The 25571-nt window shown below is 34.8% G+C and overlaps 1 long non-coding RNA gene across 1 annotated transcript; it reads left to right on the forward strand.

Moving 5' to 3' along the window:
- Positions 1-473: 473 nt before the first annotated feature.
- Positions 474-8497, forward strand: LOC118001324. The gene is made up of 3 exons (XR_004676668.1): positions 474-519; positions 3238-3367; positions 8482-8497. It is a non-coding gene; the product is annotated as an uncharacterized LOC118001324 (long non-coding RNA).
- Positions 8498-25571: the final 17074 nt, after the last annotated feature.

Raw genomic sequence — 25571 nt, forward strand, 5'->3', positions numbered from 1 at the left:
CATTATGGAATCGGAACCAGTCTTGAAACCTGTGATACGGTGTATTGCAGAGTCTGTTTTCTTAATGAACAGATAGTTTCCCTCAATTTGTTATTGCTATCTTGGCTGTCTAGTAATAAAATATTGGATACGAAGCTCCCGGAGTCCAGATCTACTCATGGTTGAAAATGCACTTCCGTGTATGATAGATCCTACTCATTATATTTCATTGCATGGTTTGGGGACCTGAGGAGTAAGCCCTGAAAAAGTCAATCATGTCTATCATTGGAAATGGAAATCGTATTATAAATTATTTCAAAAGCTATATTCAATTTTTTTGTGGGTAAACTATTTTCTTTTTTTATTTTACTATGTTATGTTAGTCACCATATTCAATTTTCTAAATAAAAAGCATATTCTATTTCCATTTCCAGAGTTTAAGTTTTGTTATTTGAAATTTTATTCATCTTTGAATTTACTTGAGAAGAGAATTCAAAATTACTACGGGTCTTACTTTAGGGAAAAGAAAACAATGTACAGGTAAGTACCTCTATGTCTTTGTGTTTCATTCTTCTCCAGTAAAATACTAACTCAAGGGCATATTCAGTATTTCTACTTAATAGAAATAGAATCTCTATCTCTCTGCCTGATTTACAATAACAGCATGGGTACTAAAATTACTGTAGAAGAAACTCCATTTTAAATTTTAATTTCTGTGAATGTGTATAAAATAAGCAGACTGATGAAGAATATACATGGTATTTTGTGAAAATTGTAAACTCCCTGTATCTGTATTTCATGCCTTTTTTTAGTTCTGTTATCTTATTTTACTTTTTTTTTCAATTACACTAGCTTAAATTTGTATGTTATTATAAACTTATTTTTGTTCAAGTCTGTGTTCTAAAATGTTTTATGTATTAACTGTTTTGTTTTTAATTCATTTACTTATTCAGCTATCTTTATACATTCCTTCTTCCCTTTCTTACATTTCGTGTTTTATATTTTAATTATCTAGTTCCTAACGCTTTTAATAAAACTTTAGAAACTAAGGCTATGAATTTGATTTTGAGAAAATCTTTGACTATACATTCTATTTTTTTATATAAAGGTTTTTTTTTTAAATAATTGTTTCCTAAACATTGTATAATTGCAGCATCATTTCCTTTTTCCTCCAAAAACTCTCTGTGGATGATTTCCTTATTTTTGAAAATTTAATTTCCATGTGGTTAGTCCTTTATAGTCTACTTTATTTTTACCTACTTGTTTGTGTCCTGTTACTTTCTTTCTACTGATAATTGCTTATATTTATAAATCTTTTTGTTCAGTTTTAATGTTACATTATCCATAAAGGTTGATCACTGTTACAGACATATTTACAGACTTTATATAAAATAATATTTAAAAATCTCATCCTTGCTTATTTCCTTTGAATCCCACTTTACCAGCTATTCCCCTTGAAATTCTTACTTCATTTTACTGTGTATTTTCTACATATATATTTTCACAGTTTTTTACATTTAAACGTTTCAAGTAATGTATTTAAGACATGTCTGTTTTAAAAAACATATGGTTAGATATTTTTTTTAACCCAATCTAAGAGTCCTTGTCTTTTGGTAGAGGAATTAGAACATTTGCATATAACATGGTAACAGATTCATCAGTTTTTACTTATATCAACTTATTAATGATTTTTATACTCTTTTTTTGTTCTCTGTGTTTTGTATCTTTTATTTTGTGAGATAAGTTTTTCATTCTTTCTCTTTTTTCCAATAGCAATGTAGAAGAAATTAATCTGTCTTGTTTCTTTTTTAGCCATATTGTTTGAAAACTGTATTGTAATAATCTTTCACTTATTATCTGGTTCTTATTTTATTATTGGAAAATGTTATCATCTGGTATTTCTCATCTGTTTTTTCCTATTCTTAGTCTAATCTCACATTTGAAAGAAAGGTTTTAATTAAATTATTGGGTTTTGGAATTTATGTCTTCTCTTACAATACTTTTTAAACATTTGAATAATTTTGTAATTACATTCACAGAAACTACTTACTTTTGATTCCATAATTAAGTGGTTTAAATGGTTAGTATATATATATATATATATATATATATATATATATATATAAAAATATTTTGAGAAATATTTTCAGCCTGGGTCCACAGGTATAGTATTTTCTTAGTCCTTATATATCTAGTAATGCTTACCGTTTTCTTCAGAAATTAAAAAAAAAACAGGATTTCTGGGTAAAAAAATAAGTCGTGGTTTATAAACATTTTCACTCAACACTGTAGTCATTCATCTGCCAATTTTTTAATATAATAAGAATAAATATGAAGCATCCTTTTTTTAAAAAAACTAACATTTTGTGTTTTTCTGGTGTGAATACCCATATTTCTTATTCTTCTTGAAATAGTAATAAAAAATTATTAGATTGAGAATGGGGCACTGAATAGACTATAAACTCTAATGCTATCCTAGGGAATCAAATTATTCTCACCCAAGTTGTGGAATCTTATATTAAAGAAAATAAAGACAAGTCAGAAAGGAGGAGAGTATGTAATTAAACAATTGTGTGTACAGATAGGCTTTAGTACAAGCCTGAAAAGGTATTAAGTGAGTCCAAGAAAGGCATGAAGAAAAAAAAAATCTGTATTTTCTGACTTGCTATACTTGCGTGCTTTGGAGTGCAACAGGCACTGAATGACAGGTGCTAGGCCGTGTGTCAGATGCCGGGTATATATTCATTTCCTCAAGAAGTGGGTAGCATAATAGAGGGGAGAACACCTGTAAACAGGTGTAAAAAAAGAAAATTTGTCGGTGTGATAATGAAAGCTTATCGAGGATATTATTAGACCCAAAAGGAAAGAGCATGCTCAGTTCTGCACTAGGGAAACCTGCAACTGTGCCTGAGGCTTACACAGTAGTCCCATCTCCAAAGAGAAACGTTCCCGATGAGTCCCAATGCTTCAAAACGAAACTAGGTTTGCCCTCTAGGGATCTAATTCATTCAATTCCGTGGTTGAAGGATTGGGTGACACCATTAAGGGAAAGCATATTTTCCTTCTGTTGTTGTTGGAAAGAAGTCACATCCAAATTTCAAAAGGCACAGAGGGCAGAGGATGGAAGCACTCCTGTTTGCCATATGAAACCACAAATAAAATAATTTTAAAATGTTTATTTTGTAAGAACTTTTTGTTTTATTTATTTTTATTGTAAAACTCTGCCAATTATAAGAGCACATTTATTGGAATTACTAGTGAAAAGAGAAAAACGTCTCATTGAAGCGTGTATTGGTGAGGAAGAACTCGAATGAGCATGAACTGGATGAACTTGCATAACAGAAGGTGGGAGTGCTGATAGACGGATTCCATCCTCTTAAATGCATAGGTAAAAGTATATCCTTTTTATTATCATAAACATTATGCCCAATTAACCAGCCCCAAAGTTAAACCACAGGTAGGCACCTTTCTATGCTTCATCCTCTTTGCTTCAGTCCTTCTTCAGACCCAGGTCAGTGAATTGGTTCTATAGAAAAATGGTCTATGGTCCTGGCCATGGCTGCACCATTCCCAGGACCTGGGATATTTTATTTTACATTCTCTAGTAAAATAAAAAGTAAAAAGATTTACTTTTTGTAAACATCAGAGCCTGCTCCCCTACCCACGCGGCCATTTAAAACACAAATAAAAGATAAAAGAAAAAAATGATTCTAATTGGACAGGCCTGCTCTGGGACCTGGCATTGGTATTAACAAGTAAACAACAAAAGCTCCTATGAAGCTGGGATGTGTAGTCACTGACCTATTGAGAGCCACTAACATTTAGGAAGGAATAAAATTCCTCCTATAGAAAGGAAAAAGGATGGTGATATGTAATTTTATTTATTTTTATTTATTTAAATTCAATTAGTGAACATATGATGTAATTTTGAAATCTTTCAAGTTTTTATATAAGTGCTAGTTAACATAGAGTGTAATATTGGTTTCAGGGGTCGAGTTTAGTGATTCATCAATTACGTAAACACCCAGTGTTCATCAAGAGTGCCCTCCGTAACACCCAGCATCTATTACTACCACTATTAGTAATTCCAGTAGTATAACTAATATTAGTACTTTTTTTGTACTTAAAGTAGGGACTGTGAAGGGATATTAAAGTTATATAAGTTTTATGGGGTTTTTTTTTGTTTTGTTTTCTTCCAGGTGCTTATATCTATCAAGGAATAAATGTGAAACAAACCTTTTACACTACATTCTATTCTATTATGTGATAGTATATTACATTTTAAGAGAGTAGTATGTAGAGAGTGCCATTGTAATCCAGTTCAAAGGATCGAGGTGAGGTTGAATGACTGTTACAGAAGCAACAGGGGGCACTTCAGTTGGACTTATTAGTTATCATTTTCTCAATAGAAATGGAGGAACTGGGGAGAGGGTGGGATTCCAGATGAAAAAAGCAACACCAGTGTTGTATTCTTTTTACAGAGGGGGAAATTGAGCCTTAGACTAATTGGATGGCTTACCACAGACTCTTATTTGGTGTCAGAGCCAATATTTTTTTCCTTCCTTCCTTTTTTTAAAAGAAAATCTTTTTTTTTTCTTTTTTCATTTAATGGTCTTTTCACTGTATTATGTCACCGAAGGGCTGGGAACCTCTTGGGGATCAAGAACCTTTTCTCTACTTGCCAACATTTTTAGCCTTTTAAAAAAATGTATTTCTGAGAATACAGAGAAATAGATGGCATTTTATGGGGGCATGTTTATAGATCTTGTTAAGATGAGTGATTTAAAAATGAGTCAATAATTAATCAATGTTATTAGTCTTTTGAGGAACTAGAAGCTTCCGTTGGGAAATAACCTGCAGTTGGAAAGCCGCAGCTTACTTCGTGTTGCCTAAAATTGTGCGCACACTAGAGAATGTAAAATAAAATATCCTTACAGTCTGCATGAAGGCAAACAGCTTTTTGAATTCCCTTTTGATGTAACTTCTTATTCAGTGAAACAATATTATGTAGGTCTCTGTACAAACTGTAAGAGAAATTGACCTAGAACTGATTTTAGTGCCAGATTCTACAACAAACTTATTTGTAACGAGTCGTATTTTGAATTTATTTCTTGATTTTTAAAAATACATCCAGTGTTCTGTTGGAGTAGATTAACTCTTGGAAAAAACAAAGGCATCCACTTAATTCAAATTAGAAAGAGAATTACACAATAGAGATGATCACTATTACGGAATTCATTGTGGAATCTTTGAAATGAAAAGTGTGTACACTGGATGGGAACATTGTCAGGAGTGGATTTGTTGCTGATTTTTTGATGGTGTTTGTGTTTAAAACCCATATTCATCACTCTATCTGTGTGAACTTGGGTGAGCATTTAAATTTCTAAGCCTATCTCCTCATCTTTAATGAAAATTATATCTGGTTATTTTGAGGATTTAAATCCATGCCCAGCACATAGTAAGAACTTAAGAAAGATCAGCCATATAAAGTCATGTTTCTTTTCTCCTCTGTTTTGTTTTCTAAGCCTCTGGAAGAAGGTTCTGGTATCATTTTCTGTTATAACTTGAGGTTTATGAAGGGAAAAGGTATAGTAATGACTTCTCTTCTGTGTCCCACCAAGTCGAGGTTCACAACCACCTGGCAAAACCATCTCTGTGTTGGTTTGCACTATCAAAATATTGCTAATGCACCATGTTTTAAAGGGTTGTCTTCCCTAGGCACCAATGTCATGGCTACTGTTGTAAGTTATGGTCAAGTTCAAACATGTATTTAAAGCAATGTCTGAAAGAGTGATTTAATACATACCATTAAAAATGGCTGATTCACTTTGTAGATGAATAACTATACATTAATTACATTTTAAGCATAAAAACAAATAGCAAAATGCATTTAAAAATACTACAAGAGGGGTTCCTGACATAAATTTATAATTCTTCCTCTCTAGAAATCAGTAAAACCTCTGTTGCTATATAATGGTGAGTTTTGTTTTACTTCTGGAGTGACTACAACTTTGTTGCTTCTTGACTCTTAGTCTGGATGATCCTGTGCTGTGTGCTTTCTTATACTCATTCACCAAGTTTGTATTGAGTTCCTGTTATTTAACAAGCATTATCCTAGGTATTGGAATACAGTGTAAAAGTGAATAACAAAACTCTTGCATCCATAGATTTTCTAGAGCAGGAGAGAGAAAACAAAATCCACACATAATTCCTTCAGGTAGTGCTCAGTGCTACATAGAGAAGCAGATACCATAAGGAGTTGGGTAGAGAGCAATGAGGGTGCCATTTTTCAGTGAGATGTCCGGAGGCATCTCTGAGGAGATGCTTCTTGACTAGAGACCTGCTAAAAGGTCTGGGTGTTGGAGACAAACTACAGAAATTTTTATATTCTTTCTGAAATTGCCTTAGATTTCAAACAGTCCTTACCAAATATCAGACAGAAAAATAGTTGCTTTCTGGAAGATACTGTGTAAAACTTTCATAACTGGCATTCACTCCTAAACGATGGCTTCACTCCCTCTGTTTATCCCCCACCTTTCTCTCTCTGTCTTCCTCATCCTCTCTCTGTCCCCCCACTTGTCTCCCACTTTCTTTCCTTTCCTTTCTTCCTTTGTCTTTCTCCCTTATATTTCTCTGGCTCTTGTCATTTGGAAATTCATTGATTATCCATTTCATGACTCCTACTTATAGAATTCACCAACTGTAAAGGAAGAATTCAAAAGGCATGATGGAAAAGACTGAAATATTTATTTTGGAAGTGACCACATAGAAATAAATTTAATTGTACATGATAAGCGAATTATAAATCTTTTTACTGGTTATTATTTTGATACACCTTGGGTTAAGCTCAGGTGAAATTTTAGTTTGAAGACTATAGGAAATAGCTAGGAAAAAGAAAAGGAAAAACAAATACCTGCACAAATTCTTATATTTCTAAAGTTATCTACAGAAACTCTAAATATTTGTTTTTCTGCAACACAATAAAATATACTTATCTTTTTACACACTGTGACTATATTTATTTGACAAATATAGCAAAGAAAAAAGTTTGTATATCAGAAAAAGTGTTATTTTCCTGTACTGATTCAATCAAGCCCTATCCTGTTTATTTGGAGGCAAAATAGCTAAGTGAAATATGAAAAATTCAGTCCGTAATTTAATAACACTCAGGTAGATAAATGCTAACATTTATTGTATATCTGACATGCACACAATAACATTTCTGTAACATTTATGAAAACAAATCTAGAAGGTTCTCTTTGCCTAAACCTTATAGAGCAGTTTCACAGAGTAACTCTACCCAAGTTAGTTAGTTATTAATCCCCCCAAAATCAGGATTTTTAGGGCCTTTCTAGATTATAAAAATCACATTCCTTGTAATACATATTCTCCCTAGAAAAACAAGCAAGCATGGACAATATGCATGGAGGCCACACAAAGAAATGAATCAGCCAACTGCTATTTTTCCTAGAATTGACCCCAGATGTAAAGAAAGATTCAGTTTCCATTAAAGTAGTATTTTGAGTTTCAATGGTGAAACTTTACCCCAAATCAAATCCATTATGTTGACTCCCATTTTCTACAGATTAAGATAATTTGGTTTCTAAACTCTATTCGTGATCTACTGGTTTTCTAAACTCTATTCATGATCTACTAAAGGCCTTAAGAACACAATATTGAATTTTACTTGTAGACTATTCCATTTCACAATGACACCAATTCTTTTTTTTAAAAAGATTTTATTTATTTATTTATTTATTTATTTATTAGAGAGAGAGAGAGCCCAAACAGAGGGAGCTGTAGGCAGAGGGAGAAGCCGACTCCCCACTGATCAGGGAACCCAACATGGGACTTGATCCCAAGACCCTGGGATCATGACCTGAGCCGAAGGTGGACGCTTAACTTACTGAGCCACCCAGGCGTCCCATGACACCAATTCTTTTTTTTTTTTTTTTTAAGATTTTATTCATTTATTTGACAGAGAGAGACACAGTGAGAGAGGGAACACAAGCAGAGGGAGTGGGAGAAGCTGGCTTCCTGCTGAGCAGGGAGCCTGAGGCAGGGCTCCATGCGGGGCTCGATCCCAGGACCCTGAGAGCATGACCTGAGCCAAAGGCAGACGCTTAACGACTGAGCCACCCAGGCGCCCCCGTGACTCCAATTCTTTAGCCTAATATTTAACTGTCAGATCAATGACTAGTAACGGAATCTTTGGCTGATGTAAGAAATTGCCTAATGAGTTTTATACAAATTACTTAATATTTTCCATGGCGGTATGAGTTAATATAACAAATCCTTTTGCAAAACTCATGTTCATTATACAGATATGTATCAGTTTCAATCTCGTTTATAAAATATATATCTTATTGCAATCTTCTTATTGAGAATCTTATCTGATTTTCCCTCATTAAAGATTTTAGATTAAAATTTTAAAACACTTGCTTTATTATTTCTCAGGCCATTTATCATTTATTTATTAAGGATTTTATTCATTTATTTGAGGAAGAGAGAGGACAAGCAGGAGGAAGGGCAGAGGGAGAGGAAGAAGCAGACTCCTCGCTGAGCAGGGAGCCAGACATTGGGGCTAGATTCCAGAATCCTGAGATCATGACCTGAGCTGAAGGCAGATGCTTAACCAACTGAGCCATCCAGGTGCCCCTTTATATATAATTTATTTTTATGTCATCATTTTAAAATAAAAGCTATACATTTTCTATAATAATCACTTTTTAGAAAGGATTATTTGGTTTTCATTTGTGTGCCATAATTTTTTCTATTGTGGGAAACAATCAGCTGTAAGATGTACCACTGAAATAATAATAGATTAAGTATACCAAGCACTTTTAAAGCAAATCTTAATCTTAGCTATGCTACAATGTGAAAAATATGCATTTTTAAAATGTGGGGAATATGGTATATTTTTGCCTGAGGACTTTTAATGACTGGGTTCAACTGAATTGGCAAAACCTCTGGAGACTGACTCTCATTTTTAACACATATCTGGAATGAATTCTCAGGTTAGTGAAAATCCCAAATGCTAGATATGTGTTAAAAAGTATTCTCACTTTCTATCTCAATCTACAAAGTGAGAAACATGAAAACCTTTTCCACAAACCTTTTGTAACCCTGTTTCCTTCTTCATAAATAACATAAATAAAATATGATGCTTGCTCTTCTGTTCCCTACCTCCAAAGATTCATTACACCTTCAGGGAAGCATATCTTTATTTGACAGAGTTTTTTTAGCTTTAATTTTCAAAAGTTGTATAATGAATATTATATTACCCTAATATTACCTCAGAATCAAAGCTTTGTGAAGGTATGGGTTCTGTTAACAACTTCCTTTCCAGTCCCCAATGTTGTCCTGACAATCAGTAGGTGTTTAATAAATATTTATTGAATTAATGAATTAAAAGGTCCAGTTGTTCTCTATTACTATTTTTAAAATAAGCATACAAGGAGTATTAGAAAGAGCAGAAATGAGTGCAAAAAGGGGCAGTAACTTATAACTTAGAAGTCTTGGTCTTTCCAGTGAGTCATTCTGTGACATTATGCTACTTCCATTGCTAAATTTTCTTCTCTTCATATTTCACCTGTTGATGTTGTTTAGTATTTGATAGCCTGTTTTGTTTCTCACGTGCTCGGCAAATATTTTCTCTTCACCTTTCCCTTTGGACTTTGTAAAATAAAGCAATCTCATCAGCAAGTATAGTTTCTGAGTGTTGTTGGTACTTAGGCCTGACTCCAGAAGAACTTCCATTAGAATGGGGCTTCTACCAGTTCCCCTCCCTCCAAACCAGATACATAAGTGGTTGCATGGGGTAAATTAGGAGCAAATTCATTTTCCTCTAAAAATATGACAGCCCACCAGTTCTAACAGTGCTTCTTAGCCTCTAAGATCCAGTGTGAGAGAAAAGAGTGAAGGGGTACCATATCTTTCTCTCGAGGCCAGGGTTTTGATGTGGAGGGTTAAAAAGAGTGGTCTGATTCACTTCAGATTCCTGCAAGTATGCAGGAATCTGAGTCCTTTTCTTCTGGTCATGGGAGACTCAGTCCTTCTGTCAATACCTACCGCTCTCCAGACACTGTGCTAAGTAGAAGAATTAGTCATGGCCCCTAGGTAGAAGGATCTCTAAAGAAGTTTATAAACAGCCATAAAATACAGTGGAAAGTGATGAATATCACAAAGGAGGTACAAACAAAATTGTATGAGTGTTCCCAGAAGGAAGAAAGAACTTTTTGTTGGGTGATTACGAAGATCAGTGGCATGGTGCTGACTTAGAATTATGGGATAGATGCAGATATGTAAAAATTAAGAAGAGATTTTTAGGCCAAAGGTAAATGAACAAAAACATCAAGTCTTCCACTTGGTTAGAGCCTATGAAATTAATAAAGTGAAAATATTTTAAATATTTTCATTAACAGGTGCTTTTTTATTGGCTTAAGTACAAGTTATGAAATTATTGCCTCAACTTCAAACCCATCCTTCTATCCTTACTTTCTTATGATGGAGCTTCATATTTGGTTTTTTGGCTACTTGCCATTTATGTGAGCAGCATCCTACCATCGTGTCCTCCCTCTGCCAGTAGCATTAACAGAATCCAGTTTTCAGTTGGTCCAACAGCTGCATAACCAGCTTCAGGCCTCCCCCTCAGAGGCACCAGCTAGCCAACGTCCATTCCTCAGGTTGCTGGGTTGCAGGTCTAGGGCGCCCTCCTCTGAGTTCACCTCAGCCTCAGCTGAGCAGTTTCAGTGCCTGCGGATACTCCTCCAACCTCCTCGCTTTGTTCCTCCAGCCCAAGCGGTACTACCTCCTTCTCAGAGTTACTGCCTCCATGACCCTTTAGTGTTTTTCTTTTCTTTTATCCGCTCAGCTGCCTAGTTAAAAACTTTGCACTAACTAACAGATCTTTATTTAAATTCACTCTGTTCACGTAACTGATACGGTTTCTGTCCCCTGACCAGATCCCGACTGACACAGTGAATGAATTAACATGTAAACTACAATATTGGCAAAAATTCCCACATCACAAAATTCTATTGGAATGATCACTAGAGAATTCTCATTTATTTCTATGTTTACAAAAAAGTATTAAAAACATATATCAACAAAATAAAAACATGGGGTATTCTAACAGTTTGTTGCTAATTAAAATGCCTATAGTACTTACATATTTTTTTCTCTACCAGGCTTCTGGGGTCAAAAGGTATTCATTTTCCAAAGATGAACATTATATTATATATATATATATATATTTATCCAAAGATGAGCACTGGATGCTCTGTATTAATCATTTTAAAGCACTTAAAAAGTTTTCACACATGCTTCCTCTACCCTTCTCCAATTTTACTACCATATCCTTTGACTAAAGTACTACTTGAGGGTTGGTGTCTGTGTGTTCAATCCGCAACAAGGCAAATAGGGGAGAGCAGTGAGCTTACTTCATCTTTCCCAACCGCATCACGTGCTCATGGGCCCCTGAGTGTTGAGCAGATCTACCCATAGAGACTGTTCAGCAGAGAAATCGCACATTTTTTTGGGAGGGCACATTTCCTCTGGGCCAAAAATATGGATTTTTTTCCCCAAATAACATATTATATATTTTAATATATATATTATTTTTTTAGTCATGGTTCCTAAATAAATTTATTATCTTTGGGAATCATAAGTTGCATAACATCTTGAATTATTATTATTATTATTATTTACCTAATCTAGGCATACACTATTTGATTATTATATAAAGACTGAGGCCAGAGTATGAAAAACTGGTAAGGAGATTTGATAAAACATTTCACTTTATCCATTGTTTTGGTATGTTATAGTACATATAATTTGGGAATGCCTTGACAAAAAATACTAAGTATTTATCCTGCTATGGAGACTATGAAAAGTTGCAACAATCTACTTCATTATTTGCAGATAGCTCTGTGATCATACCTGTTTGATTAGGGACATTTTGAGTAAATTTGAAGTTGCTAATTAAATACTATGAAAACATTTAATTCTAATTCTAACTGTATAATTGTGAAAGAATGGGTTTACTTGCTTACAAATAATCTTTGTAGTATACTCGAGTGTCTATAATTTGAGTAAATTAAAGGAATTCTGTAGCTGTCTGATACTTCTTAAGCAAGAGTAGTCAGGGTCAAAATCTTACTACCATTAGTCTTTGCTGCAAAACCAAATTACCATAAGTGTAATACCTTAAAACAACAAAGATTTCTTCCTTTATTGTTCTGTGAGTTAGAAGTGTGACATGGGCATGATTGGACTAAAGTCTAGATATCAGTGGGCCTGTGTTTTGGAAAATCCATTCCTCATCTGTTCGAGCTTCTGGAGACTGCCCATGTTCCTTGGCTTATGAATTCCTTCCACCTTCACAGCCAGCAACATCGCAGCTCCATGCACCTGACCCTTCTTATGCTTTCACATCTCTTTCTGACAGCCAGGAAAGTTCTTCTACTTTTAAAGACTTGTATGATTAGATTGGGCCTACTGGATAATCCAGAATAATCTTCCTGTCTTGATGTCCTTAACTTTAATAATATCTGTAAAGTCCCCTGTGCCATGGGAAGTAACATATTCATATTACTGGGGATTAAGACATGGATCTTTCAAGACCATTATTCTGACTACCTCACCATCTAACTCATTTTTTGATTTACCTCCAATGTAGAATTCCCATGTCAAAAAGAACAGATGGTACATGCTCAAATGTAGAGAGAATCATTTACTGTTTAACCTCTTTTTAATACTGTAATTCTGATCTGGGTAGGGATGGTTAAAGAGGTGGGGAGAAAAATGGTTTAGATTCACCTGCAAGACTTTTTAAAACTACAGACATACTTTTTCCAATGAAGCCAAGAATTTGATGTAAATCTCCATCCCCATCATCCATACAATTGATGATTCTTCCATACAACTCTGCTTTCATGAGCCTTTATTATTAATAGGGTTTTGTTATGGTCATCTGTTTGGAGGATAGAAAAAAAAAAGATGAGGATGACTATATGACTTCTTTGGTACTATTAACTCTGACTTGATTTAGAAAGAATAAAAGAAATATGACTCAGCTAAGAACTTGTTTGCCATGTTTTAATCTTTCAAAATGATTTAAGTAAACATTCTCAAAGTTTGAAAGTCTTATGACTATTTAATAATGTGCTCTTTGTTTTGTTTAGTCTCCTTAGACAAGCCAAAAGCACTGACATTTGTATTACTAAAACTCTTTCTTAAAGTTTAACAAATTGCTTTAAATTGTTTCCCTGAATGAAAGCAGGGCAAGACATTCACAGATAATTGAGCTAATGAAATATGGGAAATTTTCTGAAAATGTCCCATTATTAAACATTATAAGAATTCAGAAACACTTGGATTAAACAACCTATTCATTGGTTTAGGAAAAAAAAAACTGAGGGAAAAACTGGTTTTAATTTAAAACTATTAACAATATATATTATTAAGTAAGCTTCTTTCATCAAGCTGGAAAAATCTGTATCTTCTAATAATTCGAACTTCTAATATTCCTGGGAATGGAGTTGTTAACTTTACATTTAATCACAGGGAGAAAGCATTTGACAAAATACGACATCCTTTCATGATAAAAACCCTTGAAAAATTAGGTATAGAAGGAATATACCTCAACATAATAAAGGTCCTATATGACAAACCCACAGCTAACATCATACTCAATGGTGAAATGTTGAAAACTTTTCTTCTAAGATCAGGAAGAAGGTAAGAGTGTCCACTCTCATCTCTCTTATTCAGTATGTAAGTCCTGGCTAGAACAATCAGACAAGATAAAGAAATAAAAGACATTCAAGTCATAAAGAAAGAAGTAAAATTGTCTTTATTTACAGATGATATGACCTTATATATGGAAAATCCTGAAAACTCAACCAAAAAGCAGTTGAAACTAATCAATGAATTGAGCAAAGCTTCAGGGTATAAAGTCAACATATAGAAATCCGTTGTATTTTTATACACCAACAACAAAATATCTAAAAAGAAATAAAGAAAACAACCTCACTCACAAAAGCATCAAAAACAATGATACTAGGAATAAACTTAGCGAAAAAAGTAAAAGCTCAAAATAGTAAAAATTGCAAGACTTTGATGAAGGAAATTGGAGAAGGCACAAACAAATGGAAAACTATCCTGTATTCATGAACTGGAAGATTTAGTACTGTTAAAATGTCCATACTACTCGAAGCCCTCTATAGATGCAATTAAATCCCTATCTTTTTCTCAGAAATAGAACAAACAATCCTAAAACTTGGCCTTTTTCTCAGAACTAGGACAAACAATCCTAAAATTTGTATGGAAGCCAAAGACACTGAATAGCCAAAGCAATTCTGAGCAAGAAAAACAAAGCTAGAAGCATCACACTTCCTAATTTGAAACATACTACAAAGCTGTCATAGACAAAAGAGTAAGGTACTGCCATAATAATAGATTCATAGACCAATGGGACAGAATAGAGAATCCATAAATAAGCCCCTGCACAGCAAAAGAACCAATTAAAAAAATGAAAAGGCAATCTACAGAATGGGAGAACATATTTACAAACCGTATATTAGAGAAGGGGTTAATATTCAAAATATATAAAGAACTCATCAACTCAATAACAAAAAACTCCTATTACAAAATGGGCAGGGAAACTGAATATACAGTTGTCCGCAGAGGACATACAAATGGCCAACAGGTACATGAAAATATACTCGATTATCACTAATCATCAGGGAAACGCAAATCAAAATCACAATGAGCTATCACCTCACACTTGTTAGAATGACTATGATCAAGAAAACAGTAGTTAAGTGTTGGCATAAATATGAAAAAAAAAAAAAAAAACCACCCTGTGAACTGTTTGTGGGAATGTAAATTGGTGAAGCCACTATGGGAAATAGTATGGAATTCTTCAAAAAATTAAAAATGAAACTACTATACAATCCAGCAATCTCACTCCTGGATATATATCCGAAGGAAATAAAAACAGGATCTCAAAGAGATATCTGCACTCCCAAGTTTATTGTAGCATTATTCACAACAGTCAAGATATGGAAATAACCTAAATGTCAGTCAATAGATGAGTGGATAAAGAAAATGTGATACATATGTATATATCATATATATCTGATTTTGCATAGAAATAATCATTTCAAATAGGAAACACTGAAGATGACTTGTGCTCAGAATTGGAAATATTTTCATTATTAACATAGTCATGAATTAAAATTATATTTTGATGATGGATATTTTCAAGAGATTTCCTCAGAAAGAATAACCAAGTTGTGGTTAATAATATTTCAAAGAATTATTTGATATTGAAAAATATGTAAGTAATGCTGTTATTATTTTGTTGAAATTAAATGAACATATTGATTGCTGATGATTTTAATCTGTGCTGTACATTTTTCTTCTGTTGTTAGTAAATAAGAATCAAAGGGCCAGCCATTATTTTACTTTCAGAAGTTACATAATGCAGGAAGAAAAATAAGTAAAAATAATCATTCCCTGCGAGGTTTTCCTTGAGGTTTGTTTTTTTTTTTTTTTTAAAGATTTTATTTATTTATTTGAGACAGAGAGAATGAGAGACAGAGAGCATGAGAGGGAGGAGGGTCAGAGGGAGAAGCAGACTCCCCGCCGAGCAGGGAGCCCGATGCGGGACTCGATCCCAGGACTCCAGGATCATGACCTGAGCCAAAGGCAGTCGCTTAACCAACTGAGCCACCCAGGCGCCCTTCCTTGAGGTTTTTTAAAATTAATGCTGGCTAGTAGACGTCAGGAACTATGATTTTTGGCATATTAAGGTTAACAAAAGACATGTAAGACTGGATATGATGATAATTACTAAACTCTTAAAAACTTAACTTTTTAGATAAACTAGAACCAAAGAAAATATTCCTATCATTTCTGGTAAAAATTTTCCCTGGCACCACCATCTGTTAATAACACCATTATAAACAAAGATGGTTGTTGGGCACAAGACATAGGAGGCCGTGATATGATTAGAATGACAGCATAGTCACCCGTGGAAAGCAGGGTCACTGTGAAAAAATATTTTCCCCCCAAATAAACAAATTGGGCAAGAAAACAAAAGAATGCTTTAAAAGACAAGTAATCTTGTGGTAAAGAGGACAAGCTTTATTAAATAATTGAGGTGTTAATTTAAAACATTAATGCTGAGTGGACAGATGTGTGTCTTGTGAAAAAGTTAACTATCCATTATATATATTTACCCTGTGCAAGTACTGTTTTAAGTGCTTTATATTTAATACTCATCACAATTCTATGAGGTAGATAATATTATTATCCCACTTTACAGACAGGGAAACTGATGCACAAACAGGTACATATCTGGCTCAGGCTTCCATAGCTAATATATGGTAGAGCTAAGAGTTGAACCCATGCAAAGAGGTTCTGGGATCCATGCACTTAAACACTGGGAGATACTGAGGTTTGAGAAGAAATTAAGGTTCGGTGATAGTGTATGATTTCAATGGTATTTGGCCCACTAAACTGTTTGTACTTGTGATATGTCACATTTGCTATGAAGCCAGGCCTTACTAGAATTTTGTTAGCACAAGTCAGGACCACTGATGCTACAAAATTAATAATAGTTACTATTTTCAAAGGAAAAAAACTTGGAATTTTAAATTGGAAAATTTTTGGTCTCCACATCTTCAATTTAAAAAAGGACTCAAATAAATTCCAATTCATACATCTCATCCAGAAAGGACTGGCAAGCTTTAGCAACAAAAATCAGAGTCCACCCAGAATTCATTAAGTTTGGCATTTTGAAGAAAATGCAAATTTTCTGCTATTTTATCCCACTCCCTTTGGCAAAATGAAGCTTCCATTCTTTAAAGTAATTATCTTTGCCAACACTGCTTGCAAAATGTATGTAGAAATTAAGAGAAACGACACGCAGACAACATTGTTAACATAACTAAAGTGACTGTGGGATAATAGCAGATGACTATTAGCAAGTATATATTTTAAAAATTTAGACATTCAAAACAGCCACGTTTTTCAATTTTATCCTTTAAGCCTTTAAAATTAACCTCACTTCAAAAAATCTACAAAGCAGTAAACCTGAATTAGAAGTAGTTTATCAAAGGGAATTTAGTAGCATCAGCCTATATGTATACCTTTTCTATGTACTGTGAATATAGGGGAGAAAGATGAGTTTGAAAAGCAAATTTCAAATTCGCTGTGTAAGGAGTTTTTTTAATAGTATTTTTTGTTGTCAAACATACATTACATAATATTTATCTTTTTTACCATTCATAAGTGTACTATTCATGACATTGAATGTGTTCACAACATTGTAAAACGATCACCACCATCTAAACCAAAAGCCTTTTCATCTCTCCACCAAAACCTCTACCCATCAGGCAATCTCCCTCTCCTCTCCACCAGTCCATGAGACCTCTATTTTATTTTCTGTCCGTATGAATTTGACAGGTCTAAGTATTCTAGAAATGGCATTGTTGACTTTTTCCCCTCTTTTCTGAAGAACCACCACACTATTGTTCACAGTGGTCACACCATGTTACGTTCCCATCAGCAATGCCCAACGGTCCCAATTTCTCCATATCCTCATCAACATTTCTCTTTTCTATTTCTAAAATGATAGCCATCCTAGTAGGTATGAAGTGATATCTCACTGTGGTTTGATTTGAATTTACCTCATTTCTACTGATGTTGAGCATCTATGCATGTACTTTTGGCCATTCGTACATTTTTTCTAAGATTTTATTTATTTATTTGAGAGAGAGAGAGAGAGAAAATGAACGGGGGGGGAGGGGCAGAAGGAGAGGGAGAAGCAGGCTTCTCCTGAGCAGGAAGCCCAATGTGGGGCTTGATCCCAGGACCCTGGGATCATGACCTGAGCCAAAGGCAGACACCTAACTGACTGAGCCACCCAGGGCCTCACCATTTGTACATCTTTGAAGAAATGTCTTTTCAAGCCCATTGCCCCTATCAATTGGCTTGTTTGACTTTTTGTTCTTGTTGAGTTGTAGGAGTTCTTTATAGACTCTGAATTTTAATCCTTACCAGATATGTGATCTGCAAATATTTTCCTTCATCGAATAAGTTGTCTTTTTGCTTTCTTGATAGTATCCTGTAATTGTACAAAATTTCTTAATTTTGATGAAGTCCTAATTTCCTTTTGAGATTATTCAGTGCTGGAGTAAAGAAACACAGCCGATGTTTGCATGTTGATCTTACACCATACAAGTTGCATGAATTTGTTTATTACATATAATAGTTTTTTTGTGGATTCTTGGGATTTTTGCAATGTTAGATTTTTTTAGGATTATCTGTAGGTAAGGTCTTAACCCTGGTAACCACTGATCTGTCTTCCAACACTGTAATTTCATCATTTCAAGACCGTCGTATATATGGAATCACACAGCATATAGCCTTTTGAGATTGGCAGTCAATAAGGTTAGGTTCTGAATGCACCCCCTGGCTGACTTTGTGGGCTGTGGTTCAAATGTTAACTTGACTTTCAGAGACTTTCTGTGCTATGGTGGACTGCTCTGTTTGTGTGCTTTCCAGAGGCTAATTTGAAACCTTAGTGATTTTACACACCGTACTTCAGTTCTCAGATAATTTGTCATGTGGATTCCAGGCAGTTCCATGCAAGGTCGCTTGGAATCATCCCAGGATCTATATACATAAATTTAAAGAATCCCTTTCTCTGGCTCCTCCTTCTGGGTAGTTCTGTCTTCACTGTCTAGTTCTAAGGGACTGAGGTGTCACCTATTTGCCTTTTTCCACTTGGTGCAGGCCAGAATGGTAGACGGCGCCCACAGAGCCAAGCCGGCAGAAGGAAGGGCAAGGCCTCAGCTCACGGTACCACAGGGTGAGTGTGGTCAACAACAAGGCTGCATCTTACGTGCTTCTCAGCACCCAGAGAGGAGGAAGAGTTGTCTCTGCTCACATAATTGCAGGCTGGGGATGGTAGACAGGGCTCCATCCCACAGTCTCCATAATGACTAGCGAGGAGTGGAAGAGGCAGGCATGGGTAAAAAGTTCTGTTCGGCAGAGCTGAATTCTTTCTGGTCCTGAAGCTGTGACTTCATCATGCTTCTGCCTATCTTATTTTTCCTTGCACTGCCCATTGGTTTCTTCTTCTTCTTTTTTTAACCAACTCTTACAAGGTTTAGGTCAGAGTTTATCTCCTGTTCATATTGCATTAACTCTAGCACTGCCATTGGGGCTAAGGGTTGCTTGATGAAATTCTTGAGAGAAGTTGACTTGTGTCTCTGGATTTAACCACATAAATGAACATAGAGAATGCTTCTTGCTTCTTGCATGGAGATTTCTGGGGGCAGAAGGCCTGATAGAAGTAGAGACACAGGGATATTGATTCTTGGGAAGAAGAGGAAAGGCTGAAGCACCACTCCCAGAATTTTCTGCAGCCCAAGAAGTTACATAAAAGGACCTCAGATGTTTTTGTGGTTCCATTTGAAGGAGCAGGGAAGGGGAGGAGACAAGAAGAGTGGACACCTGGACAGACAACTAGAGAGGACTTCTCTATCACATGAGAAGGTCATAGATGCAGATGTCATTTTTATACTTGCTTCACTAAGACCTTAGCTCCAGCCACACTAGCTAGCTAGCTATCTGCGTCTGGCATGTGTCACAGTCTTCCAAGACTTAGGGCTTTTGCACTTATTCTCTCTGTCTGGATTGCTTTGGTCCCTAAACTTTCACATGCCTTCCTGTCATTCAGATTTCTTGTCATTCAGGCTCTCTAAAGTAGCCTCCTTCTCTGTTGTTATCTTTATTACCCATCTCCCTAATATTATTTTTAAGACTATATCTGGATAACATTAAGAAAACTCATTAAAATATTAAGATATTAAGTTCAGTGTATTGGTTGGCAAATCACTCATTTGAAGCATTGGGAACTTTTCTACAAATACAGAATTAGCACAATTGACTGGATATTTTGACATATATTGACATAAAACAACAACCGTAGATTAAAGAACTAGCTTGATTCTCAATTTAGTGAGACTGTTCAATTGTGCTTTTAAAAATTCATTAAATCATCCAAGTTAATACATTGACAGACATTTTAGCTAAACTAATAATATTCAGGTAGATTCTGATTTCAAAGATTTAGAGTTGACAACAAAATACAGTCAATTCTCATTATTTATGGTAGTTATATATTATAAAGTTACCTTGAGCACTAAATTAGTGAATATTGAATTATTACTCCCAGGGGAAATGCACGGTGAGGTTTCTGTGAGTCTCCATCAGAACAAATTAACAAATGACCAACATCTAACCTTAGGTGTCTTTAAACACACCTAATTTAGTATACATTGTTGATTCATTAACATTGAATGCATGACCCACAGCACTATAACTCATGTCTGAACAAAACTTTTCTAACACGTGTTTCCCCTTAAGGCGTATTACAATCTTCTTGTGCTTGGAAATGCTAGAGAGCCCTTCAGCAATATGCACAGGGGCCATTTTAAAGAGCAAAATCACCAACAAACAGCACACATGGAAAATGTGGCACTAAAGAGATTGTGAAAAGGACACACTTGTTTACAGTGTGAGATCTGAAACAAGAAGGCAGAGCATTGCCTTTGTTTGACCTCAGCTGATGAAATGTGTGTTGGGTGACTCAAATTTTTTGCAGTAGTGAGCATGTCCATGAATGATTGTGAAACCACGATGGGTATTGATTTGGGGGTACAAAGAAATTTTAATAAGTAAGTTGATTGGCAAATACAACATGCATGAATAATGAAGATTGACCATATGAGCTTTAAATCTAGGGTCCTGAAGGTCCCTGAGAAATGAAGACTCACTCATAAATTACTTAAGAAAAGCAGATAATTTGACAGTCATGCTTGACTATATGATCATACTTATTTAACAAATGTTATAATAATTTCAGGTATTAATAACTTGGAAGATTCCTGTAAAGTCTTCAGCTCCAGAAATCTCCAACTTCTGAGTAACTTTAAATGGAAGAAAATCCAAAAGATGCACAAGTTAGGTAGGGGTACCATTTACACTCTCATGTGTGGGGGAAAAATATTCTTAAGAACATTAGTGTCAGAGTGGGAATTTCTTAGTTATTTTAGATTTCTACAAGATAATTGTTATCAACTGATGTCAATTAAAAAAAGAAATTGAAGACAGATTTTTTTCTTTCAAAATAAGAGAAAATAATTTGTAAATAAAAAATAAAACACTAATTAAAATAACAAGTGTTCAGGAAGAAACTGCACAGACAAATAATACAAGCCTAAAGTCACCGCTGAATAAAGAGACAAAGGTCACAATTTCTGATTACAGAAATTAACAAAAAGAGGCTCTGTTTGCTAATGACGAGAGAGCTTGGCATTCAATGTTAAATGTCATAACCTTTGTTTCTCTTTTTTTGTGTGCTGGTTTCAATTGGTACAGCATGTCATCTGTAAGAAATATCAATGCTTTTGACTAAAAATAGAATTCTGAAAAATGTTTTTTCTTAAATATAAATTTGAAAACAGCCAGCCATTTAGAAAACTAAAATCAGGGTCTTCAGGCAGGACTTAACTTTATTAAAATCTGCTATACAATCTCTTGAAATGAAATGCGAGTTTTAAAATTATTTCTGATAGTTGCAAAAAAAAACAATGCATCTGCTTTGAAGAAGAAAACCCGAAAGGGACATGTAAAAGAAATCAAAAGACTATTTGTCTGATCTTGGCCAAACCACGTAGGTTCATCCAAAAAGTTAGGGAGGAAATGGTAAATGCTAGTATTTACAAGTAATTGCAAAGTGTCCCAGTCCCTGCGATATAGGTCCCATTATTTCCATTGACAGATCAAGAAACCAAGGCACAGAGAGGTTAAATATCTTGTCATTTTGTATAACTCAGAGGTGGCCAAGAGGGGTAGGCAAGGCAGGCCATCTGATTTCAGAGCCCAAAGCGCTCGATGCTGCCTCCTTGTGAGGTGAAATGCCATTTCGATGCGTAGAAGAAAAATGAATATGAAAGTATTTTTTTAAAATGATGGAGTATTACACACAAGTTAGAAAACATGTGACAGTTGTGAGCCCTGTTGAATGTGAGGTGAATTTGGAGATGTTCAGAATCCTGTAAGGACATATAATCTAGCCTTACATGTGGCATTCAAACTGAGACCTGACAGATGAATACAGACTAGCCACAAAGTGTGCATGTGTGTGAGTGTGTGTATTATTCCTGACAAAGAAAACCAGTTGCGAAAATGTCCTGGGATGGAAAGGAATCAAAGGAAGCCAGTGGGACTGGACTGCTGTTGGGGCAGTGATGGATACAAAGTGGCAAAGTGTGCTTAAACTAAAGTGTATTTTACCTACAATTTGCTTATTTGATACAGTTAAACACTAATACATAGGATAGAAAACTTTCTGTCATCAAACACTATTGGTTTTCATGTTCGAGGTAGACAGGCTCAGTGACTCTGGGTGTATGAGTCTTATTACCTTTTTATTTCTAAAACAATCACATGTGACACTTCATACACTTTATAATTATCAAGTGTTTTGGGCTCAAATCCCCAGTGAAATGAACTGGATGATTCTTTTTTTTTTTCTTAAAGATTTTATTTATTTATTTGAGACAGAGAGAATGAGAGACAGAGAGCATGAGAGGGAGGAGGGTCAGAGGGAGAAGCAGACTCCCCGCCGAGCAGGGAGCCCGATGCGGGACTCGATCCCGGGACTCCGGGACCATGACCTGAGCCGAAGGCAGTCGCTTAACCGACTGAGCCACCCAGGCGCCCTGAACTGGATGATTCTGAAGTCTTAAAAAAATGGATTTAGCTCAATGAGGTGAAAGCTAACTGAGCGGACTGCTATGACCTTTTTTTCCCCCCTCTGTATCTGTTATTCCTCAGATTGTGGTACCTATATTCCTTGGGTAAGTGGAATGGTATTGGGGATATACAAAAGTTGAGGAAAAGAAATTCTATTTCTTTAACACTTAAAATGTCACATTAACTTCAGTCAGAAGGAATATCGGCAGATTGTTCATATTGACCAATCTCCAATTTATTTGTAAATGTCGATATAACAAATACACTTTATGTTCAAAGAGTAATTAGAAGATTTCCTGTTTAGTTAGTGGGGAACCTTATCGCCTGAGCCCAATGGTCACCTTGTTTACCATTATTTACCACTGTCAATCCATCTACCATTGCAGGAAGAAAAGACTAGGTTTAAAGCACCAGAGCTACATGAAAACGGCTTGTCCAGGAGAGCAGAAAATAACAACGTGGGTGAAGTCTGAGAGAATTATACTGCCGCATTCCTGAAAGACAAGTTCGTCACTCAACAAATCAGCAATCTTTTTACTCTTGATTACATGAACATATATTTTCTCCTACAAATTAGTTTAATTTCCAACCACAGTTTTCTTCATCTCATGTTTATAAACATGCTTGATGTTGGGACTTTCCTGATGAGATAAAAAGAAAAATTCTGAGTGCTTTCTGTGTGTGATTTTGGGTTGTTGTTCACTGATAGCTTAAAGATGGGTCTTTATGAATTTATGGTCTCAGTTGGGAATGTGGCTCAGTAGCTAAAAACAGGAATTTTGTACATAACTTTGAAATCAGTAAAATGCAACTAAGTAAAGAATCAACTGAATGGTGTAGAGCTGTGGCAGGCAGAGAATGCTGTGATGGTGAACTGCCCAGAATGAGCTCAAAGATGGTACTACTCCAACCTTAACTGATAAATTGGTAGGAAGCAGCAAAAGTCAATGTGAAGGCATAAGGCATATGCAAATATTTATAGGATTATTTAGTGTTATTATAGAGATACAGGTATACCTTAATTTTGGTGTCTTGCTTGAGAAAATATGGAGGATGATACATAAACCATCACTTTCAAATCGCCCTAAAAATCCATCCGTGCAGGGCGCCTGGGTGGCTCAGTTGGTTAAGCGACTGCCTTCGGCTCAGGTCATGATCCTGGAGTCCCGGGATCGAGTCCCGCATCGGGCTCCCTGCTCGGCAGGGAGTCTGCTTCTCCCTCTGACCCTCCTCCCTCTCATGCTCTCTGTCTCTCATTCTCTCTGTCTCAAATAAATAAATAAAATCTTTAAAAAAAAAAAAAATCCATCCGTGCAAATTTGAAGGGAAATGGCCAGAAGTTTTTAAAAGGAATTTCAAAAAAAGAGTAGTATTGAGTAGTAAGAAAAAAGATAAAATACAAAACTGAATAAGAAAATAAAGATATTCGAATCTTTTTTTTTTTAAGTTATTTTATTTTGTAATTATCTTGGATGGTGAAGATTAAGAAAGAATAAAGAAATTGACAAGGTCATGAGATATAAATATGAGCAGATATGGTTTTAACAAGTGATATATTTAAAATATTTAAAAGCTATGATTAAAAAGCTACTTAGGAGGTTGAATTATTTCTTTCAGTTGTAAACCTTTTACCATTTTTATTAAAAAATTATGGCACTCAGTATAAAAATAAAAATAATACTGAATACAGTAAACAGCTGAAAAAGAAACAATGTTGTCATTTTGTGTTTATCTTCCAATTCAACTTTCTGTGCTATATACACTAATAGAAAGATACATATGTAAAATTGATCCCTATTAAAATTGATCAGCAAAGAGAATAAACAAAACGACAAATTGGTTCATTGAAAAACAACAAAAATAATAATCCCTATTAAAATTGATCATGTAAAAATGTAAATTACCAACTTCAATAATGAAAAGATGCACAACGTTAAGATCCTACTAAAAAATATTTTAAAAATATTTTTGTGAAATGGACAAGTTCTGAGAAAAACACAACCTATAAAAACTGACAGAAGAAATTGAAAATTATAATAGTCATATATCAAAGAAACTGATTAATTATTCTCCCACAAAGAAAACTCCAGTGCCAGAAGTCTTTACTAGTACATTCTTCCAAACTTTTAGGGGAAAAAAGCACCAATCTTATAGAACTCTTTCATAATTAGAGAATATTATTTTGAAAGGATATTTTTGCTCTATATACAATTTAGGTTGTCAGTAGTTTTCTTTTTGTACTTTAAGATGGCATCTAATTGTCTTTTGGCTACCATATCTTTTTTTGAGAGTATACTAAAATTCATATTGTTGCTCCTTTGAAAGTCATGTGTCTTTTATTCTCTGGCTGCCTAAAATATGTTTTATTTCTCTTTGAATTTTAAATTTCAGCAAGTTTACTATTTTTGTCTAGGTATAGTTTTCTTTATTACACATCTTAAACATGTAGCTTTTGGAAAATTCTCAGCCCTTATCTCTTCAGATATTGTTTCTGCCTCATTTTCTTTTATGCCTTCTTCTGGAGTACCATTTACACATATGTTAAAACTTTATTTACCCTCTCAGTTATTATGGTATTGTCTCTGTTTTCCATCCTTTAATCTGTCTGTGCTTTAGTCTGAGTATTTCTTTCCTTTTTTTTTTTTTTTTTTTTTTTTACTTGTCAGAGAGAGCAAGCACAAGCAGGAGGAGTGGCAGGCAGAAGGAGAAGCAGGCTTCCTACTGAGCATGCGGGACTTGATCCCAGGACCCTCAGA

The sequence above is a fragment of the Mirounga leonina genome, unplaced genomic scaffold (assembly GCF_011800145.1).
Source record: "Mirounga leonina isolate KUSES-001 unplaced genomic scaffold, KU_Mleo_1.0 Mir_53, whole genome shotgun sequence".
Lineage (NCBI taxonomy): Eukaryota > Metazoa > Chordata > Mammalia > Carnivora > Phocidae > Mirounga > Mirounga leonina.